This window comes from Bidens hawaiensis, unplaced genomic scaffold (genome assembly GCF_021521415.1).
Source record: "Bidens hawaiensis isolate Kalapana, Puna unplaced genomic scaffold, B.hawaiensis_p1.1 tig00021019_1, whole genome shotgun sequence".
Lineage (NCBI taxonomy): Eukaryota > Viridiplantae > Streptophyta > Magnoliopsida > Asterales > Asteraceae > Bidens > Bidens hawaiensis.
In genome coordinates this window covers 217,434-231,555 of record NW_027493245.1, presented here as the reverse complement: position 1 = coordinate 231,555, position 14,122 = coordinate 217,434, and positions in this window count along the sequence as shown.

The window sequence follows — 14,122 nt, the reverse complement described above, 5'->3', positions numbered from 1 at the left end:
TGAGTAGGATGAGGCAGCTCGCTTGACGTGGACATGTGGCATGGGAAGGAAGAGACTGGCATCTCATGAAAGATTGATATGTTTTATGTTAAATGTTATAAATTTGAAAGACAAAATGTTGTTTAAAGACAAGCTTTGAATTATTATGTAATGTTTATGAAAGATTTAATATTCCGCGAAAGTTTTATTTAACTCTGATGTGTAGAACTGTGTTTATGAGTAAATCCAACGACCAAATGTAGGGCACCGGTAACGGGCCTTACACTTTGTGAAAGCATCTTAATCAATGTGATTCCATGTTCGGATCTTTTCTTTAGAGGCTGCCTTTTTATCGAAACTGAAATCTGATCCCAAAAGGTTCGTTAAAATTATAAGAAGACCGAGTGATTAAATTGATTTTATTTGATGTTTTTAATGTTTTTAATTTTCATTTTATTTTATTTTACTATTACCTTTTAATTACTCTCATCGAAACGGATGCTATAAGGAATCGGTTTTTAAAACCATGGATCTCGTCCGTGTTGGGCTTAAAAATGCTCTAAGCCCATGTGACCCATAATCAATTGGTTTGAACAAAGTAACCTGGGCCGGTTTCTTTCAGTTCTCGGCCCATCAGGGTTTTCGGACCATCTTTAGATATTTTGATATAAAAGATATTTGGTCTGCATTATTGGCCTTACCTTTTCAAATCTGATACTCTTAATCTCTCTCATGTCCGAAAACCCTTGATCTTCTGTGTTAACTAAGACTTATAAGCTCTCATATTTCACGTTATCTCATGATCTCTGCTTCTTAACAGGTAAATGAATAAGAAGAGGAGCATTTTCGATTCATCATGAATGGTGTATGGTTGAAATTGATGCATGATTGTCGTTCTTGTAATAGATATTGTTTAGGATAATTGATTGATATGGCTGTGAGCAGGGGTGCACACATTTGGGTCCGAACCGAAAAACCCGACATAACCGACCCTAATATACCCGAACCCGAACCGACCCTACAGTTTCATGTTCTTGTTCGGTCCTGATATTTGCAGATAATCGGTCTCGGGTCGGGTTCAGTTTTGGGCCGAAAACCCGCGTGAAACCCGAACTGACCCGAACAAAAAAGTTCGTAGAAGAAGTTTGCGATTAGTTTTCTTTTGTTTGATTTTGATTAGCACTATCAGTCATCTTTCTTGGGCTGCCAAAGTCTTCATACGTTTCCCTTCTTGTGTTCATCTCTTGAGGCTGGTTAAAGTGAAGAAACCTAAAAGTGTATATATGTACAGAAAGGTTATTATATTTTCAAAGTTGTATGTTAGTAAGATACAACTTTTGTAGAATAAAGTACAAGCACTTTAAGCTCTTTGTTTTGGTTTTTGAACTTTTTGATTTGAAAAATGATATATAATGTAATATAAAAGAAGTATAGTCAAATACAAGAAAAACAAAACCTGACAATCTATATACAAAAGTAAATTAAATATTTAATTTAAAAAAGAAAACGTGCAGGTTATAATGTGTTGTCTTTTCACCTTTTTAGTGAAGTGTGAAGTTATATTTACTTTATTCAATGTCTTGAAAACCAACAATAAACTTTCTTCTTTATTTTGAACATGATTTACCTACCGTAATAAGCACACATCAACTCCGGCCACCGGAATAATCTCCAGCCTATTTGTTTTCACTATCTTCTTTTCATCTCAACGTCTCCACCACAGTAACATATCATTTCATGCGGTTCAGACCATATCCTTTCCCGCAATTCAGATTTTCAGACCTACAAACAAATGATTTTTCGGTCTCGGTTCTATTGCAAAGAACCGATGAACCGACCACAGGTAGGACCGAACCCGATAATCCCTAACTAGTCCAATATTCGGTCTTCATAATCTGCACATGTCGGTCCTCGGGTCGGGTTTCTCTCAGGTCGGGTTGGGTTTTGTTCTTTGCACACCCCTAGCTGTGAGTTGCGTTTTAATATATTGGAAAGTCTTTGAAGTTGTAGGTTTAGTCATCAATGGTGATTTCTGTTGTTTGGAGAAGATGACCTGTTTCTAGAGGAGAAACTCAAGGGTTCCTAACCAAGATCATCGTGAATCTTTAGATCTAGGGTTTTCGGGTCATTTGTGTAACACCCCGTAACCGCAGCGGAAACGTAAACGGGATGCAACAGACACGTCTGATATCAACAGCATTGCTTATAAAGAAAACACCACTACATTAATTTACACCATATTACATTGTTCCGAGTGTAGTTACCGTCTAGGTGTTAACACATAAGTTTTACCAACATTACATTAACATATTTAATACAAAATGATCGTTAAGCTTCCACAAAAAGCACGCATCGTCAAGCATGTAGCAATTATTCCAGTTTGGGGGTACCTAGAAAGCATGTGAAGAAAACGGGTCAACTACGAATAGTTGGTGAATTTCACTAATTTAAATAAACAGTGACAAATCATTATAATAATCATATATTAGCGATGTAATTATGCTGAGCCCACAAGTGAAACCTCTGACTATCCACATACAACCCCGTGGCATACTCCGCCCACGAACCTGCCCCAAACCGTTATGCCTAACATTACATAGCAAAATAAATAACAACAACAAAATAGACATGTGCAACTGGCTGGGAAACATCAGCAAATCCATGCCGGACCAGTTGGGTTTGTCAGACCAATAGTACTATTCACACTCTACCGGCTTTTAGCTAATCACTCGTGTTGCGGGGCCTTTCAATGTTAGCAACTCAGACAATTACCATCTTAGTACATTTCCGTACGAATCCCGTACAATAAAACATATATAAATACACGCAAATCCATGCGTTCCGTATGTACTTAATCATTTTAATAACAACATGCTTTCCGCCCCGGGAAAATATTTAAAAACAATTCAGAAAAAGGGGCTCGTGAAACTCACCTTATCTCAAGCAGTAGGTAACACAGTACACAGCTACTAATCCGGATCTGTAATACGATCCCTCAGTTCGTTACTATACAATTACTATTAATATAACTTTAACCGTGTTAACCGGTACTTCTGGGAACACTGTTAACCCAGTACTGTACTCGTTCCGGGGGCAATGTTAACCCAGAAACACTTCTCCGGACTCAGATTGTGATATCGTTTAGAGTTCAATAGTTAAAATTACTATTAATTCGTTTTTCCCCGTTTTGCGTGCCTAGCACGGTTATCCGTTTTTACGTTTCAAAAATGAGTTTGGTCACACACGACCCGAAAATAGTTGTTGACTGACAATTTAATTAAAGTTGTGAAATTAGAGCTCGGTTTAGACGCCCCGTTTGGCCGTGGGACCCGTTTCCGTCTTTAGTGCACCGGAAACTGTTAAATCGGATAAAATTACCCAAATCATCCGAATTATTTTCGGATGATTTATTTTTACTTGTTTAACTCAATTAAATGAAAATAGTTCATTTTTAGGGTTTTTATAAACCAGTCAGCTCGTTTAGGCGAACTTTACCGGTTTACGCGTTTTAAGCTTTAAAAGTTTGTTTTTATTTTCTTTTTAGCACAAATAATTATCCATTTAGTTTCGGATCTTGAAATTTTGCACAAATCACTTTTTGACAGTGGGGAATTTTATAAAAATATTTCCAGAATTAATTTTTATATTTAAAATTTATTTATCTATTTTTAAACACCATTTAAACACTAAATATGACGTAAATACCAAACGATCTTAGAAAAATCCCAAATTTTTCTTGGATGACTCTTGCCATCCACATAGTCCCCTGTAAGTTTTCCAGAACCAAAATCTCTTTTTACATACCATTTTCACTAAAACCGAGCTAGAAAACCCTAGAACTCGTTTAACCGAAAAGCCTACTTAGACTTCTCCAACGGACCTACAATATTGTGTGTGACTTTTACATGTTATAAAAAGCTTATCTGGAATTTTCCAGAATTTTTCACGATATTTAACTATTTTTCACCATTTTTAGCCAAAACCGAGCATTAAATTCACCAAATATTCATCTTTTGTCCAAAAATTACCAAAATTTCACAAATCTCATATTTTCATGTGTAGATCATCTCTGTGAAATTTCGTAGAGTAACTTTAAACTCACCATAATCTGTCCAAAACACAAACATCATACAAAAACCTAACTACCTTTTGTTTCTAGCTTCAAATCGCAAGGATCTCGCTTTCTAGCCTTTGCTAACAACTAGATACAACACCTACAAGCACAATAACATCACACCAAGCAAGTTACACTCACAATCAAGCCATTTCTTTCATGGTTTCGGTTATGGTTTAAAACAAAGATTTAAACCGTAAAAATTCGTTTTTGGTTCGTTTAACTCCTTTCTTGGACCAAGATCCCTTGTATAACCCGTATACATCACTTGATCATGCAAGAATCGGTTTTCATCTTTGAAACCTCATTTTCTTGCAAATAAACTCAAGAAACGAAGATGAAAACGTAAATAACTCGATCTTTACCTCGTTTTTCTTGCTAAAAATCTCGGTTTTTAGTTCATGATGTTGAGAGAGAATGAAGATTGTTGAATGTTGTGTTAAAAAAAAACAAAGCATAAGGGGGTTATACCCCTTATTCCGATCGGACAAGGAAGGGGGGTGGGGTGGGACCCACCTTTCAATTCTTAGCCACCCATTTAGATTTCGGCAATCTGGATAATGTTTTGGATAATCTGGTTCATTTCGTTTTTCGGTTAAATGTTTAATTCGGCTTAAAACGAGGCTAAAATAGTCGTTTTCGGCTAAAAAAAGAAATTTATTTTAAACCGATTTAAAAACTTTAAAAAAACTTAAACCATGACATTTATTAACTTAAAACATCATATTATTGATTATTGCGCATCTTTTTCGGCTTGATCGATCGTCTCTTGCTCGTTTTGGTATTAAAGGTTTTGTTTAACGTACCGACGTACCATTAAATCGAAATTCTTTTTCTGTGCTTTAATTCACTTATCTCGAAGCTTTAACACTTCGGAAACATCACTAAATATTATATATCTCGTCTATAATGTAATCCTCGATTCGTTCGGGCTTCAATAACCGTTGATCGGTTAATCGTATTTCCAATACGATTAACTGTATAATCGAGTATAATCCGTAATGTGAATCATACATACTCGTATGAACGCATTATAATTCATATATTCATTATTAAATAACATATAAATAGTATATACCGGCTAGGGTATACTTGAATTTGCTGGAATCGTTACATTCTCCCCCCGTAACAAAAATTTCGTCCTCGAAATTTTACGCGTCGACTACTTCCTTTTGAGGAAATAGGTAGGGGTATTTCTTCCGAAATTCGTCCTTTCGTTCCCATGTATATTCTGGGACTCGTTGCGAATTCCATCTAACTTTAACCAACGAAATCTTATTGTGTCTAAGTTGCTTGATTTTCCCGTCTACTATTTCTATGGGTTCCTCTACGAAATTGAGCTTATCACTTATTTGGACACCCTCTAAAGGTAACACCGATGTCTCATCCGCCAGACATCTTTTCAAGTTCGATACGTGAAACACGTTTTGAACTGCACTCAGTTCATCGGGTAGTTCTAATCGGTATGCTACGGGACCGATTTTTGCAGTAATATTAAATGGTCCAATATATCTCGGGGCTAACTTCCCCGCCTTTCCAAATCTGACTACACCCTTCCAAGGTGATACCTTCAAATACACTTTATCACCTTTCTCAAATGACAACGGTTTTCTACGGGTATCGGCATAACTCTTCTGCCGATCCCGCGCGGCCTTCAGATTGTTCCTAATTTCAAGGATTTTGCTAGTCGTTTCCTGGACCAGGTCTGATCTAATAACCTGAGTGTCGCCCATTTCAGTCCAGCAGCGTGGTGATCGGCACTTGCGACCATACAACGCTTCGTAAGGCGCTGCCTTTATACTGGTATGGTAACTGTTATTATAGGAAAATTCAACGAGTGGGAGATGTTGATCCCAATTTCCCTTAAAATCCAGTACGCATGCACGAAGCAAATCATCCAGGGTTTGGATGGTCCTCTCAGACTGACCATCGGTCTGAGGGTGATAAGCTGTGCTTAGATCAATGCGCGTTCCCAGCGCTTCTTGCACAGCTTGCCAAAGATTGGAGGTGAAATGGCTATCCCGATCGGAGATGATTGAGATGGGTATCCCATGACGAGACACAATTTCATTTATATAAATCTGCGCAAGTCTCTCAGTGTTATAATTATTCCTAATCGGGACAAAATGTGCCGATTTGGTTAATCGATCCACGATTACCCAAATTGCATCATGTCCTCGGGATGTCTTAGGGAGATGTGTCACAAAATCCATCGTGATTTGCTCCCACTTCCATTCAGGAATTTCCGGTTGTTGTAACATCCCCGAGGGTTTCTGGTGCTCCGCCTTAACTCTCGCACAAGTTGTACACTTACCGACATACGTGGCTATATCCTTTTTCATACCCGGCCACCAGTAGAACTCCTTCACATCCTTGTACATCTTATCCGATCCCGGATGTATGGAATATTTCGATCTATGCGCTTCGTCCATGATTAATTCATGAAGGTCATGGAGGGTCGGGATCCAAATCCGATTTTTGAAATAGAGAATTTCGTCCACGCGCTGTTCGAAATTCCTCTCATTGCCGTAAAGTCCCTCATTTTCCAATTGTTCATCTTTCAACGCCTCACGTTGTGCGACTCGAATCAGGTCTGAAAGATTAGACTGGACTATCATCCCCAGTGCTCGCACTCGCAATGGCTTAACCCGATCTTTCCTACTCAAGGCATCGGCTACGACGTTAGCCTTGCCGGGGTGATAACGGATGTCACAGTCATAGTCGTTTAACAACTCGACCCATCTTCGTTGCCTCATATTTAGTTCTTTCTGATCGAATATGTGCTGCAAACTTTTATGATCTGTGAAGATGGTGCACTTCGTACCGTAGAGATAATGTCTCCAGATTTTAAGTGCGAAGATAGCCGCTCCCAGTTCTAAGTCTTGAGTAGTGTAATTTTTCTCGTGTACTTTTAAATGTCGGGAAGCATAGGCTATAACCTTATTGTTCTGCATCAACACGCATCCTAACCCCCTACGCGATGCGTCACAATACGCGACAAAACCATCGTCTCCATCGGGGAGACTTAAAATCGGCGCTTGGCACAATTTTTGCTTCAACGTTTGAAACGCCGTTTCCTGCTCTTCTCCCCATTCATACTTTCGATCCTTTTGAGTCAGGAGAGTTAAAGGTTGGGTAATGCTGGAAAAGTTCTCTATAAATCGACGATAATATCCAGCTAAGCCTAAGAATTGGCGGATTTCCTTTGGCGATTTAGGCGCTTGCCAATTCTTAATTGCTTCAACCTTACTCGGATCAACGTGTATTCCTTGATGGTTTACTACGTGACCGAGGAATTGCACTTCTTGTAACCAGAAGTTACACTTGGAGAATTTTGCATACAACTTCTCCTGATTCAGAAGCTCTAAAATCATTTTTAAGTGTTGCTCGTGCTCTTCTTTACTTTTCGAGTAAATCAAAATATCGTCAATAAACACAATGACGAATTTGTCGAGGTAAGGTTTACAAACCCGATTCATGAGGTCCATGAACACTGCCGTTGCATTTGTTTGCCCAAAAGGCATAACTAAGAACTCGTAATGGCCGTAGCGAGTCCGGAATGCGGTTTTTGGGATATCTTCTTCCTGAATTCTAACCTGATGGTATCCCGATCTAAGATCGATTTTTGAGAAATAGCTCGCACCTTGCAGCTGGTCAAACAAATCATCAATTCGGGGAAGAGGGTACCTATTTTTGATTGTTAACTTGTTCAACTCCATGTAATCAATGCACATTCTAAGGCTCCCGTCCTTCTTTTTCACGAACAATACAGGTGCACCCCACGGGGAATGACTAGGACGTATAAATCCTTTATCCATCAATTCTTGCAACTGATTGGATAATTCTTGCATCTCGGACGGTGCAAGTCGGTAGGGTGCTTTAGCAACAGGGCCAGCTTGAGGTATTAAATCGATTCTGAATTCGACCTGTCGGGTTGGCGGTAATCCAGGAAGTTCTTCTAGGAAAACTTATGGAAATTCGCGTACCACCGGAATATCTTCCACCCGTTTCTCCTCAGAATCTGTGACCGTCAAGCTCGCTAGATACGCCACGCATCCCTGGCGTATATATTTTAATACCTTGAGGTGGGATATAAATGGTATCATTGTGCCCGACTTCTCTCCTTGCACTAACACCTCTTCGTCATCCGACACCCGGATCTTGACAATTTTCTTTTCACAGTTTATTTCCACTTTGTTACGTGCTAACCAATCCATTCCCACTATTACGTCAAAACTACCTAATTCTACCGGTAATAAGTCAATCAGGAAGGATTGATCGTTCAGAATAAAAGGGCAATTCCGAACTATCTGATTAACTATCATGGTTTTACCGTTAGCGACTTCTACGGTATAAGGTTTTATGGTTTCACTAATCGGAAGGTTTGCTATCGATAGGAACTTAACGGAGACAAAACTTCTATCGGCGCCCGTATCAAATAATACAGAAGCGTAATGATCAGAGACGAGGAATGTACCTGTCACTGCGCTGGGGTCCTGGCGTGCTTCGTTCGCCCCCATCACAAATGCTCGGCCTCTCGCCGGATTGGACGATGATGCCTGACCCACGGTTTGCCTCCCATTTCCTCCCTGGTTCAGTTTCGGACAGTATCTCTTGAAGTGATCTGTGCTGCCGCATTCAAAGCAAGCACGGCTGGTGGTCATCATTTGGTTTCCTTGTGGGTTTTGTTGTCGGGCTGGTTGGGTCCTATGTGGCTGCGCACGGATAGGTTGCGGTTGTCGGTTCAGATTGTTTAGGTTTGTCCTACAACTCGGTGCGTAGTGCCCATTCCTGCCACACCGGTGGCACACTACCCCCTTGCACTCGCCACCATGCTGGTAACCGCATTTCCCACCCTTAGGGAACGTCCCTTTCTGCAATTCCTGCCTTCCGCCTGAACTAGTCATGGCGTAGTTCTGGGCAGCGGGCCTAGCACGTTTATTTTGCTGCTTCTCCTGGATCCTATTGTCATACGTACCTCGCTTTCCCCCAGCGGACTCTCCTGCCACCTTCAGTGACCCACTCCTCGCGAAATCGTATGTGACGATACCAGCTTGCGTCACCGCACTCTCAAACATCTTGTGTCCCCCAGAGTTGACTATACTCCTTACTACTGGAGTTAGTCCCCATATATAGCGCTCAACCCTCTTTGGCTCTGGGGTGACCAACCATGGCACCAATCGCGACAATTCATTAAATCGGTTCGTATAACCCAAGTGGTCTGCCCCCTGCATCTCCAGGTTCCACAACTCGTTTTCTAACTTCTGCAGTTCGTTTTTCGGGCAGAAATGTTCCAGTACAAGGGCCTTGAGCTCTGCCCAGGTCATGCGGTTTGTCGCTGCCTGACCGCGAGTTTGCACTATTGTGTTCCACCATGTCAAGGCATGGTCCGTGAACGTGCAGGTAGCATACTTAACAACGTAATCCTCAGGGCAGTTGCTGATGTTCACAACAGACTCTATTTTCTCAATCCACTTAACCAAACCATTTGGTCCCTCAGACCCGCTAAATTCTAGGGGCTTGCATAACATAAAATCTTTGATTGAGCATCCCCTTGTTGCAGGAGTCGGTTCAGTGCGTTTCGTTTCTACACTAGGTATAGGGTCATTACTGTCTGTAACGACCACCCTAGGCGGTGCGTCATTACTCGGAATCGGGTTACCGTTCGGTGGAGGGTTAACATTTTGTTCTCCATCATTATTGGTGGTCGTTTGATTGCTCGCAGGGCCTGGATTGGTCGTATTGTTAATACTGGCGGCGATGCGCGATACTATATCCGTAATCGCCGCCTCTAACTGTCGAGCAATCAGACGGTCCACATCCACTTCTGACATTCGAGCTGACCGTTTTGGTGTCATTCTACACAACATTAAGAAAATACATATAATTAATACAAATTCCAATCTCGATACACAACACACATTCCATTCATTAATAAACATCAGTACATATAACATAAACATCATCCCATATATTAAGTTTCTATACATCGGTCCTACATCGGCATCATTTCGACATAACCCGCTATGGGTCAGTGCTTGAATGATACACCAAAAGTATCTACAATGATATCCCCAAAAGAGGCCCCCTATGGGCTAGTGGCTGTACTATAACTACCCAAGATTCACTCTATGTTAGCATCGCCACTAACTGCTTACACAGAGTATCAAAAAGCGGACCCTGACTACTACCACCCTAACATAACTAAACATGGTGGTATACCAACCACACCAACACTGCCACCATCACCACCAACACCGCCATCAAACCCCGAATCCGTGTCTCCATCCGGTCAACCATCCACTAGGAGTATGCGCCCTCCCTCCTCAGCTGGCCAATCGCGTACTAGCTGTCCAGTACGCAGTCCGCCAAGTGTCTCCTCCTCTGGATCCCCACCGTCAAGGCGATGGTGTGCTCAATCACCTGCTCGGTGAGCACTCGGAGCCATGCAGCCTCGGAGGAGGGACGCTCATCCCTCTCCAGCCTAGGGGTACCCCACACGGGTGGAGGCACAGGCTCAGGCTGGGGGCGGGAGGACTCGCCCCTGTGGAAAGTAGGTCTGGGTGGGGTAGAGGTAGGTGGGACATAGGGGACACTGATCCGCGCCGTGAGGCGGGATCCGGGTCTGGGAGGGGTAGGGGTGACCTGTGGTGCGGGTGGGGTGGGGGATCTGGCAACCCTAGTTGGGGAGGACAGGCTAGCACTCCTACGGCTAGTCTCACTAGGCTCAGTGCTGGATGCTAGGCGTAAGCTCATGGAGTTCCCGGAACTGACCTCCTCCGGGTCCTCCTCTACTGACAGACTTCGTGATCTCGACATCCCTATCTGTACACAAGTTAGCAAACGTATAGTTTCTTCCATAATGTAAATCATGATTAATATACACATACTTATACAACTTTGTCACATAAAAATATTATCATATACTTACACATATGTTGCCGATTTTACCTATTAATGTTACCCGTGACTTCCCCTGAATTCCCTCGTGCGGACAAGTCTGTTATTATGTTCCGGACCATAATAACTCACTTGTCTATCCAAGTTCATCCAGATCTCGTCACTAAAAATTATTAGTTGATATTCAGATCCTATAATACTTGAGCTACTGGTTATATTTTAGGTATCTTTTAAAGACATCCTAATTCTTTATAACCAATGGTTTTGATACCAAGTTCTGTAACACCCCGTAACCGCAGCGGAAACGTAAACGGGATGCAACAGACACGTCTGATATTAACAGCATTGCTTATAAAGAAAACACCACTACATTAATTTACACCATATTACATTGTTCCGAGTGTAGTTACCGTCTAGGCGTTAACACATAAGTTTTACCAACATTACATTAACATATTTAATACAAAAAGATCATTAAGCTTCCACAAAAAGCACGCATCGTCAAGCATGTAGCAATTATTCCAGTTTGGGGGTACCTTGAAAGCATGTGAAGAAAACGGGTCAACTACGAATAGTTGGTGAATTTCACTAATTTAAATAAACAGTGACAAATCATTATAATAATCATATATTAGCGATGTAATTATGCTGAGCCCACAAGTGAAACCTCTGACTATCCACATACAACCCCGTGGCATACTCCGCCCACGAACCTGCCCCAAACCGCTATGCCTAACATTACATAGCAAAATAAATAACAACAAAATAGACATGTGCAACTGGCTGGGAAACATCAGCAAATCCATGCCGGACCAGTTGGGTTTGTCAGACCAATAGTACTATTCACACTCTACCGGCTTTTAGCTAATCACTCGTGTTGCGGGGCCTTTCAATGTTAGCAACTCAGACAATTACCATCTTAGTACATTTCCGTACGATTCCCGTACAATAAAACATATATAAATACACGCAAATCCATGCGTTCCGTATGTACTTAATCATTTTAATAACAACATGCTTTCCGCCCCGGGAAAATATTTAAAAACAATTCAGAAAAAGGGGCTCGTGAAACTCACCTTATCTCAAGCAGTAGGTAACACAGTACACAGCTACTAATCCGGATCTGTAATACGATCCCTCAGTTCGTTACTATACAATTACTATTAATATAACTTTAACCGTGTTAACCGGTACTTCTGGGAACACTGTTAACCCAGTACTGTACTCGTTCCGGGGGCAATGTTAACCCAGAAACACTTCTCCGGACTCAGATTGTGATATCCTTTAGAGTTCAATAGTTAAAATTACTATTAATTCGTTTTTCCCCGTTTTGCGTGCCTAGCACGGTTATCCGTTTTTACGTTTCAAAAATGAGTTTGGTCACACACGACCCGAAAATAGTTGTTGACTGACAATTTAATTAAAGTTGTGAAATTAGAGCTCGGTTTAGACGCCCCGTTTGGCCGTGGGACCTGTTTCCGTCTTTAGTGCACCGGAAACTGTTAAATCGGATAACATTACCCAAATCATCCGAATTATTTTCGGGTGATTTATTTTTACTTGTTTAACTCAATTATATGAAAATAGTTCATTTTTAGGGTTTTTATACACCAGTCAACTCGTTTAGGCGAACTTTACCGGTTTACGCGTTTTAAGCTTTAAAAGTTTGTTTTTATTTTCTTTTTAGCACAAATAATTATCCATTTAGTCTCGGATCTTGAAATTTTGCACAAATCACTTTTTGACAGTGGGGAATTTTATAAAAATATTTCCAGAATTAATTTTTATATTTAAAATTTATTTATCTATTTTTAAACACCATTTAAACACTAAATATGACGTAAATACCAAACGACCTTAGAAAAATCCCAAATTTTTCCTGGATGACTCTTGCCATCCACATAGTCCCCTGTAATTTTTCCAGAACCAAAATCTCTCTTTACATACCATTTTCACTAAAACCGAGCTAGAAAACCCTAGAACTCGTTTAACCGAAAAGCCTACTTAGACTTCTCCAACGGACCTAAAATTTTGTGTGTTACTTTTACATGTTATAAAAAGGTTATCTGGAATTTTCCAGAATTTTTCACGATATTTAACTATTTTTCACTATTTTTAGCCAAAACCGAGCATTAAATTCACCAAATATTCATCCTTTGTCCAAAAATTACCAAAATTTCACAGATCTCATATTTTCATGTGTAGATCACTCTGTGAAATTTCGTATCCTAACTCTAAACTCACCACAATCTGTCCAAAACACAAACATTATACAAAAACCGAACTACCTTGTGTTTCTAGCTTCAAATCGCAAGGATCTCGCTTTCTAGCCTTTGCTAACAACTAGATACAACACCTACAAGCACAATAACACCACACCAAGCAAGTTACACTCACAATCAAGCCATTTCTTTCATGGTTTCGGTTATGGTTTAAAACAAAGATTTAAACCGTAAAAATTCGTTTTTGGTTCGTTTAACTCTTTTCTTGGACCAAGATCCCTTGTATAACCCGTATACATCACTTGATCATGCAAGAATCGGTTTTCATCTTTGAAACCTCATTTTCTTGCAAATAAACTCAAGAAACGAAGATGAAAACGTAAATAACTCGATCTTTACCTCGGTTTTCTTGCTAAAAATCTCGGTTTTTAGTTCATGATGTTGAGAGAGAATGAAGATTGTTGAATGTTGTGTTAAAAAAAAACAAAGCATAAGGGGGTTATACCCCTTATTCCGATCGGACAAGGAAGGGGGGTGGGGTGGGACCCACCTTTCCATTCTTAGCCACCCATTTAGATTTCGGCAATCTGGATAATGTTTTGGATAATCTGGTTCATTTCGTTTTTCGGTTAAATGTTTAATTCGGCTTAAAACGAGGCTAAAATAGTCGTTTTTGGCTAAAAAAAGAAATTTATTTAAAATCGATTTAAAAACTTTAAAAAAACTTAAACCATGACATTTATTAACTTAAAACATCATATTATTAATTATTGCATCTTTTTCGGCTTGATTGATCGTCTCTTGCTCGGTTTGGTATTAAAGGTTTCGTTTAACGTACCGACGTACCATTAAATCGAAATTCTTTTTCTGTGCTTTAATTCACTTATCCCGAAGCTTTAACACTTCG